The sequence below is a fragment of the Tamandua tetradactyla genome, chromosome Y (genome assembly GCF_023851605.1).
Source record: "Tamandua tetradactyla isolate mTamTet1 chromosome Y, mTamTet1.pri, whole genome shotgun sequence".
Classification (NCBI taxonomy): Eukaryota; Metazoa; Chordata; class Mammalia; order Pilosa; family Myrmecophagidae; genus Tamandua; species Tamandua tetradactyla.
In genome coordinates, this window is record NC_135354.1 from 16,963,600 (window position 1) to 16,988,933 (window position 25,334).

Here is a 25,334-nt window from a genome sequence, read left to right on the forward strand (position 1 = left end):
TCATCCTGGAAGTCATTTCCAATGTTGCCAGGGAGAACTTTACCCATGGATATCATGTCCCATGTAGGGGAGAGGGCAATGATTTCACTTACAGAGTTTGACTTAGAGTGAGGCCACATCTGAGCAACAAAAGAGGTCCTCCAAAAGTAAATCTTAAGCATACTTATAGGTAGGCAAAGACTTTCCACAATCTGCATAAACTTCACAAAAGTAAGCTTCAAGATCAAGGGCTTGGCCTATTGATTTGGATGTCCCTAACATATTTGACACAGTATTGGGGATTCCCTGATGGTAAACTTAATAGTTTCATATTTTTTCTCCTATCTCTCAAGAACTTTGTTGGTATTTTTTAATTATCTGCTTAATATATTCTAGGATGTCTCCAGGCATTACATTAAGCTATACAGGATCAAAGGACCTCTTTCTATTCTGGCCTCCCCATGTATCAGTTTCTCAAATGAGCTATACAGATAGGTTGAGTTAGATTATGTGCAACTGAAAATTTAGGTTCCAAACCAAGTAAATCTTTCTTGCTTTGGCCTCAAAGAGTATGTGTGTTCTAAAATATAAACAATGTCTTCCTTATCTCTGTGTTCTGAATTACTTTAACCTGGCATAAGCAGCTTCACTCTTATCTCTAAATATCAGTATATGTGTGTGTGTATATATTCCTCTCAAAACCCAGAAATAATATTTACCACTCAATACTAAATGTTTTTGCTCCAAAAGCTTACAATCTATGATGCTGTTGCTTGTAAGAATTTTCTGAAGGAGATCCTATAATTTTCCTTTATTTCTGGTTTACTTTTGCCTCACCAAATGTTCCAGATGTTCATTCATATGATTGCATGTCTCACAACTTCGTTTCTTTTTGTAGAAGCACAACATTCTTTCATATGTTTGAAAATGTACATATGATTTATGTAGATTTTCAAACATCATTTGAAATGTAAGTTTTTGCCAATCTAATTTTTGGTCAGTGCATCCTTCAGCCATCCGCATTCATCAAGCATCATTTATAGTGCCCAAAGTCCACAGTTCAACAACATTAAATTTTAGAAAATTTAATTACTCCAAAGATAAAGATAACCAATAAGCACACCCTCACCAAATAGGAAATCTAACCCTCCTTTTAACTCTTGTCACCCCCCCATTATTTTTCTTGAACACTTTTATTGTATATTATAACACATATACAAAGAAAAGAAATAAAAAAGCAATAGTTTCAAAGCACTATTCCACAAGCTGATACAGGACAGATTGCAGAGATTGTCATGGGCTACCACATGATCCTCTAGATTTTTCCTTTTAGCTGCTCCAGAACATAGGACATTAGAAGGCTTAAATATTTTATCATCATAATCAACTTTTTTCCTCCCATTCTTTGAAAAAATAGCATATATACAAAAAAGCAATAAATTTCAAAGTACAGCACCACAATTAATTGTAGAACATATTTCAGAGTTTGACATGGGTTACAATTCCACAATTTTAGGTTTTTATTTCTAACTGCTCTAGATACTGGACACTAAGAGATATCAACTTAATTATTCAGCATTCATATTCATTTCTTAAATCCTGTCTTCACCATATCATTCCATCATCACCTTTGATCTTTCCATACTTCTCTTTAGGAGTGTTTGGGCTATGACTATACTGTTTCTCATATTGGAAAGACCTGTCAATGATATGAGAGATGAAATTATCTGATGTTCTAGGGAGGCTGGACCCTCTAGGTTTCAGCACTTATCTGGAACAGAGACCCATCTGGAGATTTTCTGGAAAGTTACTCTAGTGCATTAAGATGTGGGAGTCTTATATATTGCCCTAGGTATTCTTTCAGACTGGCTAGAATGGTTCTGGTTGGGGTTTGGCAGCTTATGATAGGTAACAAAGTCTAGCTGTAGCTTTCATGAGAGCAACCTCCACAATAACCTCTGAACTCTATTTGAACTCTCTCTGCCATTGATATTTTATTAGTTACACTTATTTTCCCTCTTTTGGTGAGGATGGAATTGTTGATCCCATTGTACCAGGGCTAGATTCATCCCTAGGAGTCATCTCCCATGTCACCAGGAAAGCTTTCATCCATGGATGTCATGTCCCACATATGGGGGAGAGCAATCATTTAACTTGCAGACTCGGGCTTAGAGAGAGTGAGGCCATATATGAGCAACAAATGAAGTCCTCCAGAAGTAACTCTTCAGCATGCCTACAGGTAATTTAAGCTTCTCCTTAACCTACATAAACATCACAAGATTAAACCCCAGGATTGAGGGCCTGGCATATTGATTTGGGTATCCTTAAAGTCTGATACAGCCTCAGGGGATTCTCTGATTGTAAGGTTTAATAGTTTCACATTCTTTTCTCAATATTAGATAATTTCACTTTTCCCAAGAGAAAGAAAACTGATAAATACAAAACTCACCCAGTAGGAAATCTAAACCTCTTCTCACCTCTTGACTGCCCACCCAATTATTTACCTCTGCTGTTTTGTGGTAGTGTTGATGTTTTCCTTTTGAACACTAGCATGTAATAGCAATTTTCCCCCTGTACCCTGGACAAACACTCTTTGTACATGAATAATATCTTTGAGGTGATTCTTGCAAGAACTAAGTCATATTTCTAGTGTTAATCAGTGGGACACATAGATCAATACAACTCCTTTCAATCTTGTTCATCCTCAATATGTTAGTATTACCTATAGACCCATTGGAGAGCCGCCTTCACTTCTATCTATTCTCTTACACTGGAGTTCAGTCTCAGTGAACTGTTCACCCATCCCAAGCTTCTATATATATTCAAGTCCCCTATATCTTTATTATAAGCCTTTGATTTTACCTTTATGATGGTCATAAGAGTGGAATAATACTGTATCTATCCTTTTGTGTCTGGCTTATTCCACCCAACATTATGTCCTCAAGACTCATCCATCTCATCATGTGCTTCAGGATGTAATTTTGTCTTTCTGCTGCATAATACTCCATCGTATGTATATACCACATTTTGTTGATCCATTCATTTGTGATGGGTATCTGGCTTATTTCCATCTTTTGTTAATTGTAAATAATACTACTGTGAACACATGTGCAAATATCTGTTTATGGCCTTGCTTTCAGCTCTACTGGGTATGTACCAAGTAGTGATATTGCTTTTCATAGGGCACCCTGATATTTAGTTTTCTAAGGAACTTCCAGTCTTCCGTAATAACTCACCATTATATATTCTCACCAGCAGTACATAAGTGTCCCAGTTCCTCCACATCCTCTTCAACATTAATAGCTTGCTGCTTAATAGCAGTCTTTCTTATAAGTATGAGGTGGTATCTTATTGTAGTCTTAATTTGCATTTCCCTTATAGCTAGTGAAAATGAGCATCTCTTCATGTGCTTTTGAGCCATATGTATTTGCTCTTCATACAAATACCTATTCATATCTTTAGTAAATTTTATGATTGGGTTGTGGAGTTCGATGATTTCTTTGTATATACAGGAAATCAAAACTTTGTTTGATATGTGATTTCCAAATATGTTCTCCCATTGAATTGGCTGCCTCTTCATCTTTTTGAAAGTCTCTTGAGTTGCAGAAGCATGTGATTTTGAGGAGTTCCCATTTATCTATTTTTTTCTTTTGTTGCTTGTGCCTTGGGTGTAAAGTTTAGGAAGTTACCTCCTATTGCTAGATCTTAAAGATGTTTCCCTATATTTTCTTCTAGAAATTGTATTGTGCTAGTTCTTACATTTAGTTGTTTGATCCACTTTGAGTTAACTTTTGTGTTGAGTGTAAGATAGGGATTCTCTTTCATCCTTTTCCCTATTAACATCCAGTTCTTCCATATCTAAAGATTGAAAAGACTATTTTTTCCTACTTCAGAGGATTTGGGGGCCTTGTCAAAGTCAGTTGACCATAAATTTGGTGGTTTATTTCTGCTATCTCTGGTCAATGTTTCTATGTTTGTGCCTGTACCATACTATTCTTTAGAATAAGTTAAAAAGTCAGGAGGTGTTAATCTTCCCACTTCATTCTTCTTTTTAGGGTGTTTTTTTAAGCTATTCAGAATCTCTTTCCTTCCCAGATGAATTTGTTAATTAGATTTTCCACATTTTCATAGTAGGTTTTGGAATTTTGATTGTTACTGTGTTAAATCTGTAGATCAACTTGGGTAGAATTGACATCTCATACTTAGCCTTCCTGTCCATGAGCAGGGAATGTCTTTCCACCTACTTAGATCTCCTTTGATTTCCTTTAACAGCGTTATGTAGTTTTCTGTGTACAGGTCCTTTATGTCCCTAATTAGTTCATTCCTAAATACTTGATTTTTTTAGTTGATATTTTGAATGGAATTTTTTCCTTAACTCCTCAGCTAGTCCATTGCTTGTGTATAGAAACATAACTTATATTTGTCATTAATTATATATCCTGTCATATTTCTGAATTTGTTTATTTGCTTAAGTAACTTTGCTGTAGATCTCTTAGGATCTTCCAGGTATAGTATCATGTCATATGCCAATAATGAGAATTTTACTTCTTCCTTTACAATTTGGATCCTTTTTTTCTTTGTCCTGCCCGACTGCTCTAGCTAGAATTTCTAACACAATTTTGGATAGTAATGGTCACAGTGGGCATCCTTGTCTCATTCCTAATATTAGGGGGAAAGCTTTCAGTCTCTCTCCATTGAGTATGATGGTGGCTATCAGTTTTTCATACATTCCATGCATCATATTCAATAGCTACATTTGACTCTTATCTTCTGGAGAGTTTTTAATAGAAAAAGATGTTGAATTTTGTTGAATGCTTTTTCAGCATCAATCTGTGATTTTTCCCATTTAATTTGTTACTGTGCTGTATTACGTTAATCGATTTTCTTGTATTGAACCGTCCTTGCTTTCCTCATATAAACCCACTTGATCATGGTATATAATTCTTTTAATGTGTTGTTGGATTTGATTTTCTAATATTTTATTGAGAATTTTTGCATCTATGTTCATTAGGGATATTGACCTGTAGTTTTCAGCATCTTTAACTGATTTTGGTATTAAAATAATATTAGCTCCATAAAATGAGAATAGTGGAATTCCTTTCTCCTCAATTTTTTGGAAACGTTTGAACAGGGTTAGTGTTAGTTCTTTCTGGAATGTTTGATAAAATTCCCCTGTGAAGCCATTTGGCCCCGGGTTTTTCTTTGTAGGAAGATTTTTGATGGCTGATTGGATCTCTTTACATGTGATTGGTTTGTTGAGATATTCTATTTCTTCCTGGGTCAGTGTAGGTTGTGTCTGTTTCCAGGAACTTGACCATTTCATCTAAGTTGTGTAGTTTGTTGGTATATAGTTGTTCAAAATATCCTCATATGATGTATTTTATTCCTTCAGGATCTGTGTAAATATATCTCTTCTGATTTCTGATTTTGCTAATTTGCATCCTCTCTCATTTTTGCTTTGTCAGTCTTGCTAGTGGACCCTCAATGTTATTAATTTTCTCAAAAAACCTACTTTTCATTTTATTGATTTTTTCTATTGTTCTCCCGTTCTTTTATCTCTGCTTTAATCTTTGTTATTTCTCTTCTTCTGTTTGCTTTGGGGCTCATCTTCTATTCTTTCTCAAGTTCCTCCACATTTGCTGTTAAGTCCTCAATTTTTGCTCTTTCTTGTTTTTTAATATAGTGTTTAGGTCAATAAATTTCCCTCTCAACACAGACTTTGTCACATCTCATAAGTTCTGATAAGTTGTAATCTCATTTCATTCATCTCCAGATAGCTGCTGATTTCTCTAGCAATTTTTTCTTTGATCCACTGGTTATTTAAAAGCATATTATTTAATCTCCATATATTTGTAAAGTTTCTCATTCTTTGGTGGTCACTGATATCCACCTTCATTCCCTGGTGATCAGAGAAGGTGCTTTGCAAAATTTCAAAGTTTTTTTTTTAATTTATAAAGACCTGTTTTATGCCCCAGCATATGATATATTCTGGAGAATGTTCCATGAGCACTAGAGAAGAATCTATATCCTTGTGTTTTGGAGTACAATTGTTTATATATGTCTGTTGGATCTAGCTCATTTATCAGGTTGTTTGATTCTCTATTTGCTTGTTGATCTTCTGTCAAGTTGTTCTATCTATAGAGGAGGTTGTGTATTGAAATCTCCTACTATTATTGTTGAAACATCTATCACTGCCTTAAGTTTTCCAATGTTTATCTCATGTACTCTGCAGTTCCTTGATTGGGCATGTAAACATTAATGAATGCTATTTATTCCTGGTGAATTCTCCCTTTTATTTATGTATAGTGTCCTTCTTTGTCTCTTATGATGTCTTTACATTTAAAGTCTATTTTTTCCTATCTAAGTATAGCTATTCCTGCTTTCTTTTGGTTACAAAATGCATAGTAAATCTTTTTCCATCCTTTCATTTTCAATCTATTTGTATCCTTGTGTCTAAGATAATTCTCCTGTAAGCTGCATATAGCTGGATTATTTTCCTTATTCCATTCTGCCAATCGGCATCTTTTAATTGATAAGTTTGGTTCATAACAGTCAATGTTATTCAACGTTATTACTGAAAAGATGTTTCTTGAACCCACCATTTAGACTCTTTTATTTCATTTCTCATAAATATATATTATCTTCTCTCCTTCTCTTTTTATCCTTAAGTTACTCTAAATAGTAAGTGATTCTGTGCACAGAACCTGATTCTGTGCCCTCCTCCAGACCACCCTCTCCTATCTTTTTTTTTTCAACTGGGAGAACTCCATTTAGCATTTCTTGTAGGGTTGGTCTCTTGTTCACAAATTCTTTCAGGATTTGTTTGTCTGTGAAAATTTTAATCTCCCCTTCAATTTTGAAGGTCAATTAACTGGGTACAGAATTCTTGGCTGGAAGCCTTTCTCTTTCAGAATCTTAAGTATATTCATACCACTTCCTTCTTACTTCCATGGTGTCAGCTGAGTGGTCTGAATTCAGTCTTATGTAGTTTTCCTAGTATATAGTAGATTGTTATTCTCTTGCCACTTTCAGAATTTTCTGCTTCTCTTCAACATTTGACAGACTGATTAGCACATGTCTTGGGGAAGGCCCTGCCTAGATTTATTCTGTTTGGAATTCATCAAGCTTCTTTGGTTTGTATATTTATGTCCTTTATAAGGTTTGGGAAGATTTTCCCATTTTATGCTCAACTACATTCTTATACCTTTACTTCTGTCTCCTTTTTCTCAGACACCTATGATTTTTATGTTTGTGTGCTTTGTTTTGTCTATCGTTTCCCTGAGATCTGATTCAAAATTTTCCATCTTTATTGACACTTGCTGTTTTGAGTGTTCAAAATCAGTTATCCTATCCTCTAGTTCACTTATTCTTTCTTCTGCCTCCTCAAATCTGCTACTGTGTGCCTCTTCTATGTTTTTTATTTGCTTAACATAATCTTTCATTCCTGTGATATCTGCTATTTTTCTATTCATTCTTTCAATTTCCTCTTTATGCTCTTCTACTGGCTTCTTGATCTCCTTCATGTCATTAGCCATCCCACTTATCTTACTTAGTAGAGTTATATTTAGACTATTGTTCCAACATCTGTGTCTGCTTTGGTGCTTTTTTTCTGCATGGGCAGGCACAAATAATCGAACTCAGGTCTCTGGCATGGCAAGCGAGAACTATTCTGATGTTTTAGTATGGTCATTAGGCTGGACTATATCTGCATTGTAATACACTTAGTGAGTTTCTGTTGCTTGTTACATGTAAATACTTTTATTGATTTACTTTGGAAGCTGATTTCCTTAATTATATAAAAGCTTGTGTTGGAAGGATGGCTATGTAACAGGATACAGGGCAAGGGGCAGGGCACAACAGTGTGCTGATGTGTTGCAGAGAAGGTACAGGTGCAGGTTGGGAATGTTATGTTGGTTCCTACAAATGTAACATATGCACTCAACAGCCAGAAAAGATGTAGCTATGTGGGTGTAATTGTCTGGAGTGTGTGGTCCTGGTGTGCACTGGTCTGAGCATGGAGCACTTTATGCACATACACAGGGCTATGGCATCATATCTGTATTATGCCTGTTTGGTCTAGGAGTAAATGACCTGGCTGCACAAGTTTGTGTTTTTCCAGTTTAGGAATGCCATAAATTGAGGTACCTGTGTGGAAAACTCAGGGCAGGTAGTGTGGGTCTGTGTGACTGTATTGGCTGTGGTCAGATATGACCTGGATATGGAAGTAAGTGCTCCCAACTTTTATGCACTGGCCGCAGCTTGCAAGGAACAGGGAAGTCGAGGTAGTGCTCAAGAGGGGTCAGGAGAGGTGAGTTGGGGTGCACTTGGGGTGGGGGAGGTGGTTACATATGTGAGGAGATGGTGTGGTTGGGGTGCATGTAGCATGGGGAGTAGGAGCAGGTGATGGGTTAAGTGCATGGGATGTGGGGTGAGTCATGGGTGCATAGTGAGGGTAGTGAGCTCAAGAAATGTTGCTTGGCTTACTTCCTATTCCCCACCTCCACATCCATGAATTTCTGTGGGTTCTGGGATTCTAATATTAGGCTCCAGTTTTCTGGCTTCTCAGTTCCTCAGCTTTTGCAACCAGGTGTACACTTTGTGGGGCAGGAGACCCTTCCAGGTCCGTTACACTCTGGAATCACCACCCTCAATCCCCCTCCCATCTTTCTTTATCTTTTCCTTGGAGCAGGTCTGAACTTAATCCATCCTATTTGGATATCTTCTCAGAAAACACATGTAAATTTAATGTTATATATAAAAAGAGTCAATTTCTCCCTGTTGAAAATCCAAAATAAATACAGTAAGTCTCATGAAAAAGAATGTGGAACTTCTTTTATAATTTCCCCTAGCTTAAATGGCCAAACGGCTTATTAATAAGCTAATTTTCATTTCATGGTGAGATACATTTCATAGTAATTTACAAGTTAGGTTACTTTACTCAAAAAGGGGCACTGATAAGGTTAATGGACTATGCTCCTATTAGTAGCAAAACTTAAGAATGCTTTTAGATTTTACCTAGGGGGAAACAGTAACTGCAAACTATGCATTTGTATATATGCATCCTAAAATTCCAATCAGGCAATATGAGTTCTTCTCAGGAAAAAGAACTGTCCTCATGATTTAAAGAATGTAATTTTTGCTCAGGCAATAAAGGAAGCATTTAATTATTAAAAAATTATAATGATCCAGTTCCAGGCCAAGATGGCAGCTTAGCAATGCATGTGTTTTAGTTCATCCTCCATAAAAACTACTGAATAACCAGAAACAGTAGAGAACAGCTCCTAGGGACACGTCAGTGACAGGACACACAGTACACCCCAGTCTGGACCAGCTGTACTGGCTGTGAGCTTTCCCAGAACCATGAGTTCCCCAAGCTGTGGTTTCCAGTGCCCCTCTCCCACAGGCTGCTTCCCAGAGGAAAAGGAAAGAGACCTTAACAGCAGCAGGGGCTGAGCCCAACCAAACACCAATTGTGGCACTAATTAAATTCTGACTACTAAAAAGCTCAGGTCAACCTGGTCAAAGAGGAGGTCACTCTTTTTGCCAATGGCACCAAGGGGGTAGGGCTGACAGAGAAAGAAAAAAAGAGGAAATAGAGGTCCTTGTGCTGTGTTTCTACAAAATTTTGAGTGTCTTTGGATTTAGCAACAGGATTTCTCAGGATGCAACTGCTCCAGGTAGAGACAGAAAGAAGCACATTTGAGGGCTTGTCTGGGAACTGTGCCTTCCCCAGGGAAGGGGTGAAGCCCAACTCAGGTGGAATCCCTCCCTTAAGGAACTCAGACAGCAGGGCTTGGTAATTTGAAGCCATTAAAACCAGCCTACAACCTCTCCTCTGTTTCCACCATGCCCTCAGCAGGGAGAGTCCACCAAAGTTAAAGGTACAACATCATCTTAGGCTGCTGGAACATGCAGACAGACAAGTGCCACATACTGGGCAGAACAAGAAAAACAGAGTCCTGAGACTTCACAGGAAAGCCTTTCTACCTGCTGGGTCTCACCCTCAGGGAAAACTGATGCAGGTGAATCTTTCCTCCTGATAGGAGGCCAGTTTGGCCTGGGGAAATCTGGCTGTAATCTGTAATCTGTAATACCTACGCAGACCCTCCTAAGGGTGATGGGGGAAAGGCACCATACACGCAGGGCAAGAAACAAGAACACAAGAACTGAAAAATTCTCCCCTGTTAAACAAAACCTAAGCTAGAGGTTCAGAATAAACTGAACTGAATGTCAAAGAGCAGATAGACAACAAATTCATCCAGTAAGAAAACCCTAGGTAAAGGAAGTGAAATCAATCTCCAGAATAAACTAATTAGGTAATTAAATGTCTAGACACCAGCAAAAAATAACAAATCACACCAGGAAAATTGAAGATATGGTCCAATCAAAGGAACAAACCAATAACTCAAATGAGATACAGGAGCTGAAACAATTAATTCATTATATATGAACAGGCATGGAGAACCTCATCAAAAAACAAAACAATGAATTGAGGGAGGATATAAATAGGGCAAGGAATTAATGAAAAGAAGAAATGGAAAGTCTGAAAAACCAAATCACAGAACTTATGGGCATGAAAGGCACAGTAGAAGAGATGAAAAAACCGATGGAAACTTACAGTGGTAGATTTCGAGAGGCAGAAAATAGAATTAGTGAACTGGAGGATGGAACATCTGAAACCTGACAAGAAACAGAAACTGTAGGGAAAAAAATGGAAAAATATAAGCACAGACTCAGGGAATTGAATGATAGTATGAAGTGCACAAATACACGTGTTGTGGGTGTCCCAGAAGGTGAAGAGAAGGGAAAAGGAGGAGAAAAACTAATGGAGGAAACTATCACTGACAATTTCCCAACTCTTATGAAAGACTTAAAATTACAGATCCAAGAAGTGCAGCATACCCCAAAGAGAATAGATCCAAATAGATGTACTCCAAGACACTTACTAATCAGAATGTTAGAAGTCAAACAGAAAGAGAGAATCTTGAAAAATGCAAGAGAAAAACAGTCCATCACATACAAGGGAAACCAATAAGACTATGTGTAGATTTCTCAGCAGAAACCATGGAGGCAAGAAGACAGTGGAATGATATATTTAAATTACTAAAAGATAAAAACTGCCAGCCAAGAATTCTGTATTCAGCAAAATTGTCCCTCAAGAATGAGGGGGAAATTAAAACATTCTCAGACAAAAAAATCAATGAGAGAATTTGTTACCTAGGGAACAACTCTGCAAGAAATACTAAATAGAGCACTAGAGACAGATATGAAAAGACAGAAAAGAGAGAGGTGTGGAGAAGAGAGTAGAAAGGAAGACTATGAGTAAAGGTAAAAAGAAGGAAAATTAGATATGACATATAAAATCTAAAAAGCAAAATGGTAGAAGAAAGTACTGCCCATACAGTAATAACACTAAATGTTAATGGATTGAACTCCCCAATCAAAAGACATAGACTGGCAGAATGGATTAAAAAACAGGATCCTTCTATATGCTGTCCACAGGAAACACATTTTAGACACAGGATAAACATAGGTTGGAAGTGAAAGGTTGCAAAAAATATTTCATGCAAATAACAATCAGAAAAGAGCAGGAGTAGCTATTCTAATATCCAACAAATTAGACTTCAAATATAAAACAGTTAAAAAGAGACAAAGAAGGATACTATGTACTAATAAAAGGAACATTTCAGCATGAAGACATAAAAATCATAAATGTTATGCACTGACCAGAATGCTCCGAAATACATGTGGCAAACACTGAAAACATTGAAACGAGAAATAGACACATCTACCATAATAGTTGGAGACTTAAATTCCACACTCTCATTAACTGACAGAACATCTAGGTAAAGGATCAATAAAGAAAAAGAGAATTTGAATAATACAATAAATGAGCTAGGCTTAACAGACCTTTATAGAACATTTCACCCACAACAGCAGGATACCCGTTTTGTCAAGTGCCCATTGATCATTCTCAAGGATAGAGCATATGCTGGGTCACAAAGCAAGTCTCAATACATTTAAAAAGACTGAAATTATAAAAAACACTTTCTCAGATCACAAAAGAATGAAGTTGGAAATCAAAAATAGCAGAGTACCAGAAAATTCACAAATATGTGGAGGCTCAGCAACACACTCTTAAACAACCAGTGGGTCAAGGAAGAAATTGCAAGAGAAATCAGTAAATATCTTGAGGCAAATGAAAATGAAAACACAACATATCAAAACTTATGGGACACAGCAAAGGCAACACTAAGAGGGAAATTTATTGCCCTAAATACCTGTTTCAAAACGAAGAAGGGACAAAAATCGAGCACTTAACTGGCCACTGGGAAGAACTAGAGAAAGAACAGTAAACTAACCCCAAAGCAAGCAAAAGGAAAGAAATAACAAAGATTAGAGCAGAAATAAATGAAATTGAGAACATGAAAACAATTGAGAAAATCAACAAAACTAGAAGCTGGCTGTATGAGAAAATCAAAAAGATTGATGGCCCTTAGCAAGATTGACAAAAAAAAAAAAAAAAGAAGAGAGAGATGCAAATAAACAGGATCTGAAATAGAAGAAGAGACATAACTACTGACCGACCCCACAGAAATAAAGGAAGTAATGACAGGAAACTATGAACAACCTTATGCTAGTAAATACAAAAATGTAGATGGAATGGACAACTTCCTAGAAAAACATGAACTGCCAACTCTGACTCGAGAAGAAATAGACGACCTCAACAAACCAATCACAAGTAAGGAAATTGAATCAGTCATTGAAAAGCTTCCCAAAAAGAAAATCTAGGACCAGATGGCTTCACATGTGAATTCTACTAAACATTCCAGAAAGAGTTCATACCAATCCTGCTCAAATTCTTCAAAAAAATTGAAGAGGAGGAAAAGCTACCTAATTCATTCTATGAAACCAAAATCACCCTCATACCAAAGTCAGACATGGATATTATTTAAAAAAAAGAAAACTACAGACCAATCTCTCTAATGAATATAGATGTAAAAATCCTCAATAAAAACTCTAGCAAGTTGATTCCAGCAACACATTAAAAGAATTATACATCATAACCAAGTAGGATTCATCCCAGATATGCAAGGATGGTTCAACATAAGAAAATCAATTAATGTAATACACCATCTCAACAAATCAAAGTAGAAAAATCACATGATCATCTTAATTGATGCAGAAAAGGCATGTGACAAAATTCAACATCCTTTCCTGTTGAAAACACTTCAAAGGATAGGAATACAAGGGAACTTTCTTAAAATGATAAAGAGAATATATGAAAAACCCACAGCCAATATCATCCTCAATGGGAAAAAACTGAAAACTTTCCCCTTAAGATCAGGAAGAAGACAAGGATGTCTGCTATCACCACTGTTATTCAATATTGTGTTGGAAGTTCTAGCCAGAGCAATTAGACAAGAAAAAGAAATACAAGACATCAAAATTGGAAAGGAAGAAGTAAAACTCTCAGTGTTTGTAGATGATATGATACTATATGTTGAAAACCATGAAAAATCCACAGCAAAACTACTAGAGCTAACAAATGAGTACAGCAAAGTTGCATGGTAAAAGATCAACACTCAAAAATCTGTGTGTTTCTATACACTTGTAATGAACAATCTGAGAGGGAAATCAAGAAACAAATTCCATTTACAATTGCAACCAAAAGAGCAAAATATTTAGGAATAAATTCAAATAAAGAGATAAAAGACCTATACAAAGAAAACTACAAGAAATTGTTATAAGAAATCACAGAAGATCTTAATAAATGGAAGGGCATACTGTGTTCATGGATTGTAAGATTAAATATAGTTAAGATGTCAGTTCTACCTAAAATGATTTACAGATTCAATGCAAAACCAATGAAAATCGCAACAACTTACTTTTCAGAAATAGAAAAACCAATAAGGATATTTAGCTGGAAGGACGGGTTGTCCTGAATAGTTAAAAGTATCCTGAGGAGAAAAAATTAAATTGGAGGTCTAACACTGCCTGACTTTATGGCATATTATGATGCTACAGTGGTCAAAACAGTGTGGTATTGGCATAAAGACAGATATCTTGAACAATGGAACTGAATAGAGTGTTCAGATATAGAACCTCTGATCTATGGACAATTGATCTTTGATAAGGCAGTCAAGTCAACTCACCTGGGACAGAACAGTCTCTTCAATAAATGGTGCCTAGAGAACTAGATATCCATATGCAAAAGAATGAAAGAGGACCCATATCTCACACCCTATACAAAAGTTAACTCAAAATGGATCAAAGGCCTAAATATTAAGTCTAAGACCATAAAACAGTTATGAAATAGTTAGAGAAAATGTAGGGAAATATCTTATAAATCTGACGCTTGGAGGTGGTTTTATAGAACTTACACCCAAAGCAAGAGCACTGAAGAAAGAAAGAAATGAGAACTCCTCAAAATTAAGCACTTTTGTGCATCAAAGAACTTCATGAAGAAAGTAAAAAGATAGCCTACACAATGGGAGGCAATCTTTGGAAACGATGCATAGATAAAGGTCTAGTGTCCAGAATTTATAAAGAGATTGTTCAACTCAACAACAAAAAGACATCAAATCCAATTACAAAATGGGCAGAAGACTTGAACAGGCACTTCTCATAAGAGGAAATACAAATGTCCAAAAGGCACATGAAGAGATGCTCAACTTCCCTGGCCATTAGAGAAATGCAAATCAAAACCGCAATGAGATATCATCTCCCACCCACAAGAATGACCATTATCAACAAAACAGAAAATGACAAGTGCTGGGGAGGATATGGAGAAAGAATCACACTTATTCACTGTTGGTGGGAATGTCAAATGGCACAACCACTGTGGAAGAAAATTTGGTGTTTCCTCAAGAAGCTGAATATAAAATTACCATATAACCCCACAATACCATTGCTGTATCTACTAAAAGGACATAAGGGCAAAAACACAACAGACATTTGCACACCAATGTTTATAGCAGCATTATTTACAAGTGGAAAGAGATGGAAACAGCCAAAATGTCCATCAACAGATGAGTGGCTACACAAACTGTGGTGTATACATACAATGGAATATTATGCAGCTGTAAGTTGGAAGAAAGTTATGAAGTATGTAACAACATGGATGGACCTTGAGAACATTATGCTGAGTGAGATTAGCCAAAAAAGGACAAATACTGTGTGGTCTCACTGATATGAACTGCCCTTAGTGAATAAACTTGGAATATGTCATTGGTAACCGAGACCATCAGGAGATAGAATTAGATATTGGGCAATTGGAACTGAAGCAATACAGATTGTGCAACAGACCTGAATGTAAAAACTCAGAAATGGACAGCACAATACTACCTAACTGTAATACAATTATGTTAAAACACTGAATGAAGCTACATGTCAGAATGATAGAGGGAGGAAGGTTGGGGGCATAAATGAATTCAGAAAGAAAGATAGACAATAAAGATTGAGGTAGTATAAGCTAGGAATGTCATAGTGTATAATAATAGTGACTACACATACAGATTTTGAAAATGTTTTTGCATGAGGAAGAACAAAGGAATGTCATTATTGCAGGGTATAAATAGATGGTAATTAATATTTAAAATCTCACCTTTTGTGTGAGACTAAAGAAAAAATGTTTATTCGCTACAAATTTATAATTTGACTAATGCATTTCCTAATATAACTTATGTAGATAGTTTGATTGAACACCATAAGTACTTGGAATCTCAGATAGGACACGAGATTTTGTTGGTTTGTCCAGAGTGATGCCCCAATGAATCCCAGAGTGATTCAATCAGTGTGTGGAAAAGTATTTGCAAAGTCCCCTTCAGGGAATGGTGAGAACAGGGAGAAATTCAACTTCTCCAAGTTGAATTCTTAATAGTCTCACAAGCAGTGTGGACAACCAAAGCTATAGGCTGAGCCCCCAGTCTTGGGGTTTGTTCATATAAAACTTAACCCCACAAAGGATAGGTCAAGTCTACTTAAAATTCAGGCCTAAATGTCACCCCCAAGAGAGCCTCTTTTGTTGCTCAGATGTGGCCTCTCTCCAGCCAACATGACGAGCAGTCTCACCGCCCTCCCCCTCTCTGTATGGGACATGACTCCCAGGGGTGTGGACCTTTCTGGCAACGTGGGACAGAGATCCTGGAATGAGCTGAGACTCAGAATCAAGGGATTGAGAAAACGTTCTCAACCAAAAGGGGGAAGAATGCACTGAGACAAAGTGTCAATGGCTGAGAGATTCCAAACAGAGTCAAGAGGTTATGCTGAGGGTTATTCTTATGCATTAAGTAGATATCACCTTGTTATTCAAGATGTAATGGAAAGGCTGGAGGGAACTGCCTGAAAATGTAGAGCTGTGTTCCAGTAGCCATGTTTCTTGAGGGTTATTGAAAAATGACATAGCTTTCACAATGTAACTTCTTTTTTCTACCTTGTCAACAGATGAGTAGAACATATGGAATAAAAGTAAATAATAGGGGGAACAAATGTTAAAATAAATTTAGTTTGAAATGCTAATGAAAGTGAGGGGTAAGGGGTATGGTATGTATAATGTTTCTTTTTCTGTTTTCATTTTATTTCTTTTTCTGTTGTCTTTTTATTTCTTTTTCTGAGTTGATGCAAATGTTCTAAGAAATGATAAATATGCAACTAAGTGATGATATTGTGAATTACTGATTATATATGCTAATATTTTAGTTCATTTGTTAAACTTTTTAAATTAATAAATAAATTTTAAAAAATTGTAATGATCTATGTTGTTAAATGGTTAATTTTGTCATACCAAACCTGTTGTAAGAAATTAAGAAATGTCTAAAATTTTAAGAATGGTTTCATAAGAATTTAGAATCTATTATTGCAGTCCTTAATATTCTTTATTTGCAGATTTTTCAATTGTTAAAAATCTGTTCAATATTAATGAATACCAAATACAGAGAAATTGAAGGGTGGTGGACACTATGAATTGACTGTTAATACTTGTCCTCCATTCTTGGTGTCCCCATGAAAATTGTGAGATTGGTCAAGCCATTTACTTATCTTTCAAGTTTACAATCTATCACCTATACGTTTAGGCTAAATATACTTTATAGCTCCATACTGAAGTTATACTATATAAGATTTTTCTTTTTTTCCCTAGTCATCCTCCATATACTTGATCTCACAATAAAAGCAATTATTCTACAGATTTTCATTGAACAGGTGAGAAATTGTCATTCTCACCACTAACAAAATAATTTCAAATGATAAAAGGAAGAGCTTAAACAGACCTAATTATATACTTGAGTAAATTAGAAAAAGAGCAGCAAACTAATACCAAAGCCAGCAGAAAGAAATAAATAACACAGATTGGAGAAGAAACAAATGAAATTGGAGAATAATGAGCAGGACCTCATGGCTGGACCATGTACTTTCTCTTAGAGTCCCGACCTTGGTTTTCTGGAACATTGGCAGGACCAGGGCTCTGCACAATGGCCTGATGTAACCTCTTCCATGAACTGGCTGCATTGCGATTGCATCTTGAACGACATTGACTGCCAGGAAGAGGCAAATTCCTTTATCAGTAAGCAGCTCTTCATGCAAATGACAGATCTCATGGTATCTGATGGCTGGAAGTATGCAGATTGCAGCTACTCCATTAATGACTGTTGAATGGCTCCCAAGTGAGATTCAAAGGCAAACTTCAGGAAAATCCTAAGTGCTTCCCTGTTTGGATATTTGCCTGGCTAACTATGCCTATAGCAAAAGACTGAATCTAGGATTTTAGGAGATGTAGGAAATCACACCTGTGCAGGCTTCCCTGGGAATTTTGGATACCACAATATTGATGCCAAGACCTTTGCTGACTAGGAACTAGATCTACTAAAATTTGATAGTTGTTACAGTGACAGTTTGAAACATTTGGCAGATGGTTCTAAATACATACACTTGTCCCTGAACAAGACTAGTCAAAGTGCTGTGTACTCCTGTGAAAGGTTGCTTTATATAAGGCAGTCTCATAAGCCCAATTACAGAGAAATCTGGTAGTACTGCAATCACTGGAGAAATTTTAGTGACATTGTTTATTCCCAGCAAAGTAGAAAGACCACTTTGGATTGGACATCTTCTAACCAGGAGAACATTGTTGATGTTTGTATTAGCTAGGAGACTCTAGAGAAACAGAATCAGTAGTAGATATCCATAGATGCAAAATTTATTAAATGTTTCTCATGTAACCATAAGAATGCAGAGTCCAGGATATGTAGGTTGATCCACAAGCTGGCAACTGATTAATGTCATCATCAATGCCTCAGAAGAGGCTGGCTGGGCAACCATGAGAATGGTTGAAGAGACTTGGAAAGAACATGATTGGAAGATTAGAAGCAAAGAAGTCTGGGGAAAAAGTATGTGGATAAGACCTTTCTGAGTGGGCTAAAAATGTGAAAAATATTTGTGTCCCATGTGAATGCACATCAGAGGGTTAATTCAGCAGAGGAAAGTTTAATAATTAAATGGATAAGATGATTTATCATTATCCATGGACTCCAAGGACAGTAGGGCAGGCTGTGAAACTGATGACTCCAAACAGAGGGTCTGGATGAACTCCACAGAAGAGGCTTACCAGCTGAAGCAGGAAGAGTGATTGTCTCTTGTGAATCCTTCTTAAAAGCCTTCCAGTGTTTAGGTTAAACATCACTCATTGCAGAAGACACTCCCTATAATTGACTACAAATGTAATCAGCTGTGGATACAGTCAATATAATCATCATTTAAGTTCATGTTATGCCTTCATGGCAATAGACAGGCCAGTGCTTGCTTGACCAATTGATTGGGCACCACCAAATTGACACATGAACATGACCATGACAGTCCATCTTTTGTCAATTTGGCAGCCATACACATCACCTTAAGTCATATTTCATCTCTAAATAGAGAAAAATAATAGACACATTTTTTCCTCACCTCGCAATACTCAACTGTCCCATGTACAAACATAAATGCATTAAATCTGTGCAGAATGAGGTGCAAATCTTTAGGTAATACTCACTCAAAATTGACATCTTACAACATAAGTGCTATAAAATGAATAAACAGCATTATACTCCGCATTTCTATAAATTATCACGTGGTCTTAGTTCATATGTATCACAACCTTCTTCCACTACCCATTCCCTGTCCCCTTTACCCTCTGCAAGCACTTCAGTTGGCCATGGTTCTTTGCCTGGTGGAGAGGCCAAACCTTCATTTCTTAGATCTCAGAGCCATTGATAGTCCTGCCTGGATTGGGTTGTTGCAGTTTTCCACTGATTTTAGTCATGGGCATGGTAGTACTAAGAGACACCCTATGGGATCTCCTATATTGCAGGAAAACTCTTCTTTACCTCAATTGTGCAGCTGCAGTCTTATTTCCCCCTGACAGCCAGTGTCATTACCCCAGCTAGTAAAGTAATCCCCTTCTAAGCATGTTGATCCACGGACACAAGTAGACCAAAGTGACCAGGTAGCAGTCTTAGATTCCAGTTCAATGAAAGCATTGATGTTTCTCCTGGAGGAAGCACTCTTCTTCTGAAACTAAAGCCTGTAGAGCAGCAGAACTCAAGGTTTCAGGGACAAGAAGCAAAAATTTTCTTAATGGATTGCTAGGGGTAATAGTAAGTGATGCAACTCTCATTTACACCCCTTGGTTCCTGGACCCATTGATTCTGGCTACGGGAGAAACAGCACCATACAGTGGACACTGATTCAATGCATACACAGCCTCCTGGAGAACACACCCCAGCCTTGCATGTCCATTTCTGGACCTCATTTGCTGTGAAGTGAGTTCCTTGATCAGAAGCAATTCTGTGTGGGATATGATGATGATGGATAAGGCATTCTGTAAGCCCATGAATGGTTGTTTTGGTAGAAGAACTGCATGCAGTGAAAGCAAACTGATAACCAGCTTATGTGTCCATTCCAGTTAGAACAAATTCCTTCCTGTTCTCTTATGGGAGTGGTTCAATATAATCAACATCCCACCATGTAGCTGACTGGCCACCTCAGGGAATGGTGCCCTATTGGGGACAGACTATGGGTCTCTGCTGCTGGCAGATTGGAAACTCAGCAGTAACTGTAGCCAAGTCAACCTTGGTGAATGGAAGTCTATGTTGCTGACCCCATGCATAGCCTGCATCCATGACAATGAGCCCACTGGGCAATAACTGGGGTTGCTGGGGGTAGAGGCTAATGGGTATCCCCAGACAGTCATCTTATCCATTTAATTATTAAACTTTCCTCTGCTGAATTCACCCTCTGATGTGCATTCACATGGGACACAAATATTTTCAGATTTTTAGCCCACTCAGAAAGGTCTTATCCACATTCTTTTTCCCCAGACGTCTTTGCTTCTAATCTTCCAATCATGTTCTTTCCAAGTCTCTAACATCCAGCCAAACCAATAGCAACAGCCCATGAGTAAGGAAGAACCAGGTACACTGCTCAAAGTTATGCCCACTGGAAGGATTTCCCCTCACCATTGTCCTTTAGGGACATCCTGGAAATGGTTGTAGTACTTCACCTGTATACTTTCAAGTGGTACCTGAACATCATCCAGAACCACCTGTAAACCAGGCCTGAGTTTTCTTTTCCTCAGTCAAATCACTGTGAAGAACTCCCCAATAAGTCCTATTTCTCATCTGGGAAAGAGAAGGTAATGTGGCAGGAGTGCAAACCATGGGCATTTGGGACACTTCCTCATGCAACTTACATCTGCCTTCAGAATCTGCACTAGCCCTATTTCATTTGTACCATTTCCATTTTTTGATGGTGTGCTGCTGCACATACTCAATTTAATTGCTTGGTGGGTCAGACAACACTCAGCTCATGATAACTTGGTCGCCCATGGTTAAGCATTCAGTCTCTACTAAGGCCCAGTAGCAGACCAAAAGCTGTTTCTTAAAAGTCAAGTAGTTATCTGCAGTGATTGATAAGGTTTTGCTTCAATATCCTAAGTGTCTGCATTGTGACCTCATATAGGGACCTGCCAAAGGGTTATGACAGTATCCCTATTTGCCATTGACACTTCCAGCACCTTTGGTCTGCAGGATCATATCATCTAAGTGGCAGAGCAGCTTGTTCAGCAGCCTGGAGCTTTTTCAGAACCTCCTATTGTTCAGGTTCCCGCTCAAAATTAACTGCTTTTCTGGTCACTCAATAAATGGGCCAGAGTAACACACCCAAATGAAAATTCTGTTACCATCATAACCCAAAGAGACCATGTAGGATTTGTACCTCTTTTTGAACTTAGGAGGGGCCAGATACAGCCATTTATCCTGCACCTTAGAAGGGATATCTAACATGCCCAACTCCTCTGGGTACATAGAAATTTCACTGAGGTAGAAGGCCTCTGTATTTTGTTGGATTTATCTTCCCTCCTCTGACACACATAGGTCTAGAGAATTTTTTACTTCTTGCTCACTGGGTCCAATCAACACGACATTATTAATATAACAGACCAATGTGGTGTCTCATAGGAAGGAGAAATTATCAGGTCCCTGTAGACTAGATTATGACATAGGGCTAGATAGTTGATACATCCCTTAGGTATGACAGTGAAAGTATATTGCTGACCTGGCCAGCTGAAATCTAACTGTTTCTGGTGCTCCTTACTAGCAGCCATTGGGAAAAAAACATTTGCCAGATCAATAGCTGCATCTCAAGTATCAGGGGATATATTGATTTGTTCAAGCAATGACAGCACATCCAGAACAGCAGCTGCAATTGGAGTTACCACCTGGTTGAGCTTACAATAATCCACTGTGATCCTCCAATCTTATCTGTTTTCTGCACAGGCCAAATAGGAAAGTTTAATGGGGATGTGGTGGGAATCACCATCCCTGCATACTTCAAATCCTTGTGTGGCACTAACCTCTTCAATCCCTCCAGAAATCTGGTATTGATTCTGATATACCATTCTGTTAGGTAGATGCAGTCTAGTGTCTTCCACTTGGGCTTTCCTACCATACTATCCCTCATTTCATAAGTTAGAGAGCCAAAGTGTTCTGCCTGTTGCTCAGTATCTCTGTTCCAATTATGCCTACTGGAAAAGGGGAAAAAACTACAGAAGTGTCCAGGGACTTACTGGACCCACTGTGAGATGGATCTTAGCTAAAACTCCATCAATCACCTAATCTCCATAAACCCCATTCTGAGTGGTGGACCAAAGTGACATTTTGGGTTCCCTAGAATTAATGTCACTTCTGAACCAGTGTCTTACAACCCCTGAAATATATGATCATTTCATTTTCCCCAGTGCATAGTTACCATGGTAAAAGGTCATTGGTTTCATTAGGGAAGGCTTGGAGGAAGAGTAACAGTATAAATTTGTGGCAGTATAATAGCATCCTTCCCAAAAGGGACCTGGTCACACTCCTTTCAAGGGGCTCTAGGTCTGTAAAGTGTTTCAAGCCTGGAAATTTATTAAGGAGATTTGACTCTCTGTTTTTGTAATTTAAGTTGTACTTCTGTTCACTTGACCTATAGCTCTTTTGCTTATATAGGTCAGACAAGAATTTAGTAGACCGCCCATCTATTATACTTCTAGGCATGACATAATCTACTAGCCAACATCAGAACTCTGCAAGACAGATTGTTTTGATTCCTGCTTTGAGTCTACTGTTCATTATGACAGCCATGTCCACCTTGTCTTTGGCAATTAAGTGCTGCCATCTGGATTCTGCCAACTTGGGATCCAATCATCGCCATCGTGTTTAAGGATTCCAGCTCAGTGATAGAAGTTCCTACAATAATATTTGATTTACAGAGAATGGCAATTACAGAGCTCTTCACAGATGATAGAGCTAGTTTCACAAATTTGTTTCCCACTATTCTGGTAAAAGGTGCATCTCCCAGACATTCCTAGGTTGTATGAGCAAGATTTCCATGATAAATCCACTCTAACATTCTAATCTCTCTAAGCCTTGGGAGCCCCTCATCTACATTATATCAGGGCAGTTCTGGTATTTCAATCTCAGTTAATGTCACCCCCCTTTTGATCCATGATTCAGCCAACCATCCAAACTGTTAATGCCTTTTCTAATCCCTTTACCTAAAACATTGAATGCAGAATCTCTACTTAGAGGGCCTATATCAATAAATTCAGCCTGATACAGCTTTATATTCATCCCACCATTATCCAACACCCTTGCATGTATTTCCCATGATATCTATCTACATAAATGAATGGGGAAACTCATGCAGTTCTTTGGAATAGCATACCCTCTCATGGGTGATACTTTGTACCTCATATTTTGGGACCCTTTGGGACTTTAGTCTAGTTTTAGGTCTGGAGGAAATGAGAGGTGGTAGGGTTGGGTCATGAAGATAATTAGAAGTATTTTCCAAGCCATTTGCTTTAGGGCATTTATTTACAGTTTCATCTAGTGAAGCAGGATTAATCACTCAAGGGCTAATCCCTTCAGGTGGAGGTTGGGTTGCCAACTTCTCAAGGCAGGCTGGATATGGAGCAACTATATCCTCAGGACAGACTATTACAGGGTTATCTAAAAAAGATTTAGCATGATCAAGGGTTTACCCCTCTCCATTGACATCATTTTCAATCTATATGTCATCATTTCAGTTTTCAGTATCCCACTCCCTTCCAATCAATGCCCTCACTTTAATAGCAGACACCATTCAAGATTGAGATTTCAGTTTATCCTGCAAAGTTGCTGCTCTAACAATAAGATTCTGAGTCTGGATTTTGGAGATCTCAAGTCTGCAGCTACAGGAAATACGATTTTCCTTCAGGGCACTCATAGAAACATTTACATCTGTCATATGGCACATAATTTCCTCATTTGAAGAATTCAGCACAACTTTTTCCCTCATTAATGTATTGAGCATATCTAGCAACAACATACCAACTTCTCTGTACCTCTATTTCAGCAGAATCCTGAAAAGTTGTCAAAAATATCATACCCCAAAAAGCATTAGAAGAATCCAATGGTGATATTTTGACTATCTTTTTTGCCAGCTCATCTCACGGATTGGCAGTATCATTCTGATTATGTGAAACATAGTCCTTACTGCCTTTGAGCCCTGTCAGAATAGAAAACCAGGCATAAAAACCCATTTTTAAGATTCTCTTTCTTAAGAGCCACTCCCGGTACCAAGCTATATTAGCCAGAGTTCTCTAGAGAAACAGAATCAGCAGGATATATAGATAGATGCAAAATTTATGTGTCTCATGTAACTGTGGGAATGTAGAGTTCAGGATCTGTAGGACAGGCTGCAAGTTGGCAACCAATGAACATCCTCAATAATCTAGCAGGAGAGGCTGATTGAACAACCATGGGAATGTAAGGGTCCAAGTCTGTAGGGTAGTCTGTGAATTTGATGACCCCAGCAAATGGTCTGGATGAGAACCATGGGAGAGGCTCACCAGCTTGAAACAGGAAGAATTACTATCTTTCTGAGTCCTCCTTACAAGCTGTCCAGTGATTAGATTAAACCCCAGCCATTGCAGAAGACAAACCCAAGCAGCTGTGGATGAAGTCAACATAATCATGATTTAAGTCCATGAAATGTCCTCATGGCAAAAGACAGGCCAGTGCTTGCCTGAACAGATGAATGTGCACCACCACCTGGTCAAGTTGACACATGAATCTGATCATGATAATGTTGTTGGATGGGGGGCTGGTATGTTAGTAATTGGCAACTCTGGCCTCAATTGGGACTATCGGGTAATTCAGATGGCTTTCTGTTCTATCATGGAAACTCCATTACTCAAATCCAATGACCTAAGACACATCAGCCCAGCCAAATCTCTACTGAAAGATAAAGGTGTAATTTTCATCAACTATGACCCCTTGGGCAAGCAGGAGTATCAGCTTTGAAAGGAAGATAGCTTTAAGCAAAATGTCTCTGGCTTAGCCTGGGCTATTGCTGTGGTAAACTTACAGGAAATTAGTGGACCCTCATCCTCTCCCCATCTAAATTGCTTCCCAGGGTCAAGGAATGGTTTGCAATCCTGCCTGCCTCATCATTCAGCTCCTCACGATTAAAAAACATCTTGGCTTCTATAACTGAACTTCAATCTTAAAAACTTTAGGGTGGGCCATAATGTCTCAGCAGATAGAGTTCTCACTTGCCATGCCAGGGACCTGGGTTTAATACCCATTACATACCCATGAAAAAAAAAAAGAAACAAGAACTCAAGTAAATATCTCAGGCACTGTTCTGTTTCAGCTAGATGGAGCAAGTCAAATTATTATTTAAAAAACTTCCTTTGAAGGATGCAGATACATTATGACCTAAGATACAAGCAGGCATGTGTAACTTTGTTACATGATACAGTGATCTTCAAACTGAGCTATGCAGGCATGGCTAATTTTAAA

General features: G+C 37.8%; 1 pseudogene; it reads left to right on the plus strand.

Annotated features, from left to right (window-relative positions):
* LOC143672580 (alpha-galactosidase A pseudogene) overlaps window positions 1–25,110 on the plus strand; it is a 41,743-nt pseudogene extending 16,633 nt beyond the window's left edge.
* The last annotated feature ends 224 nt before the right edge of the window (window positions 25,111–25,334 follow it).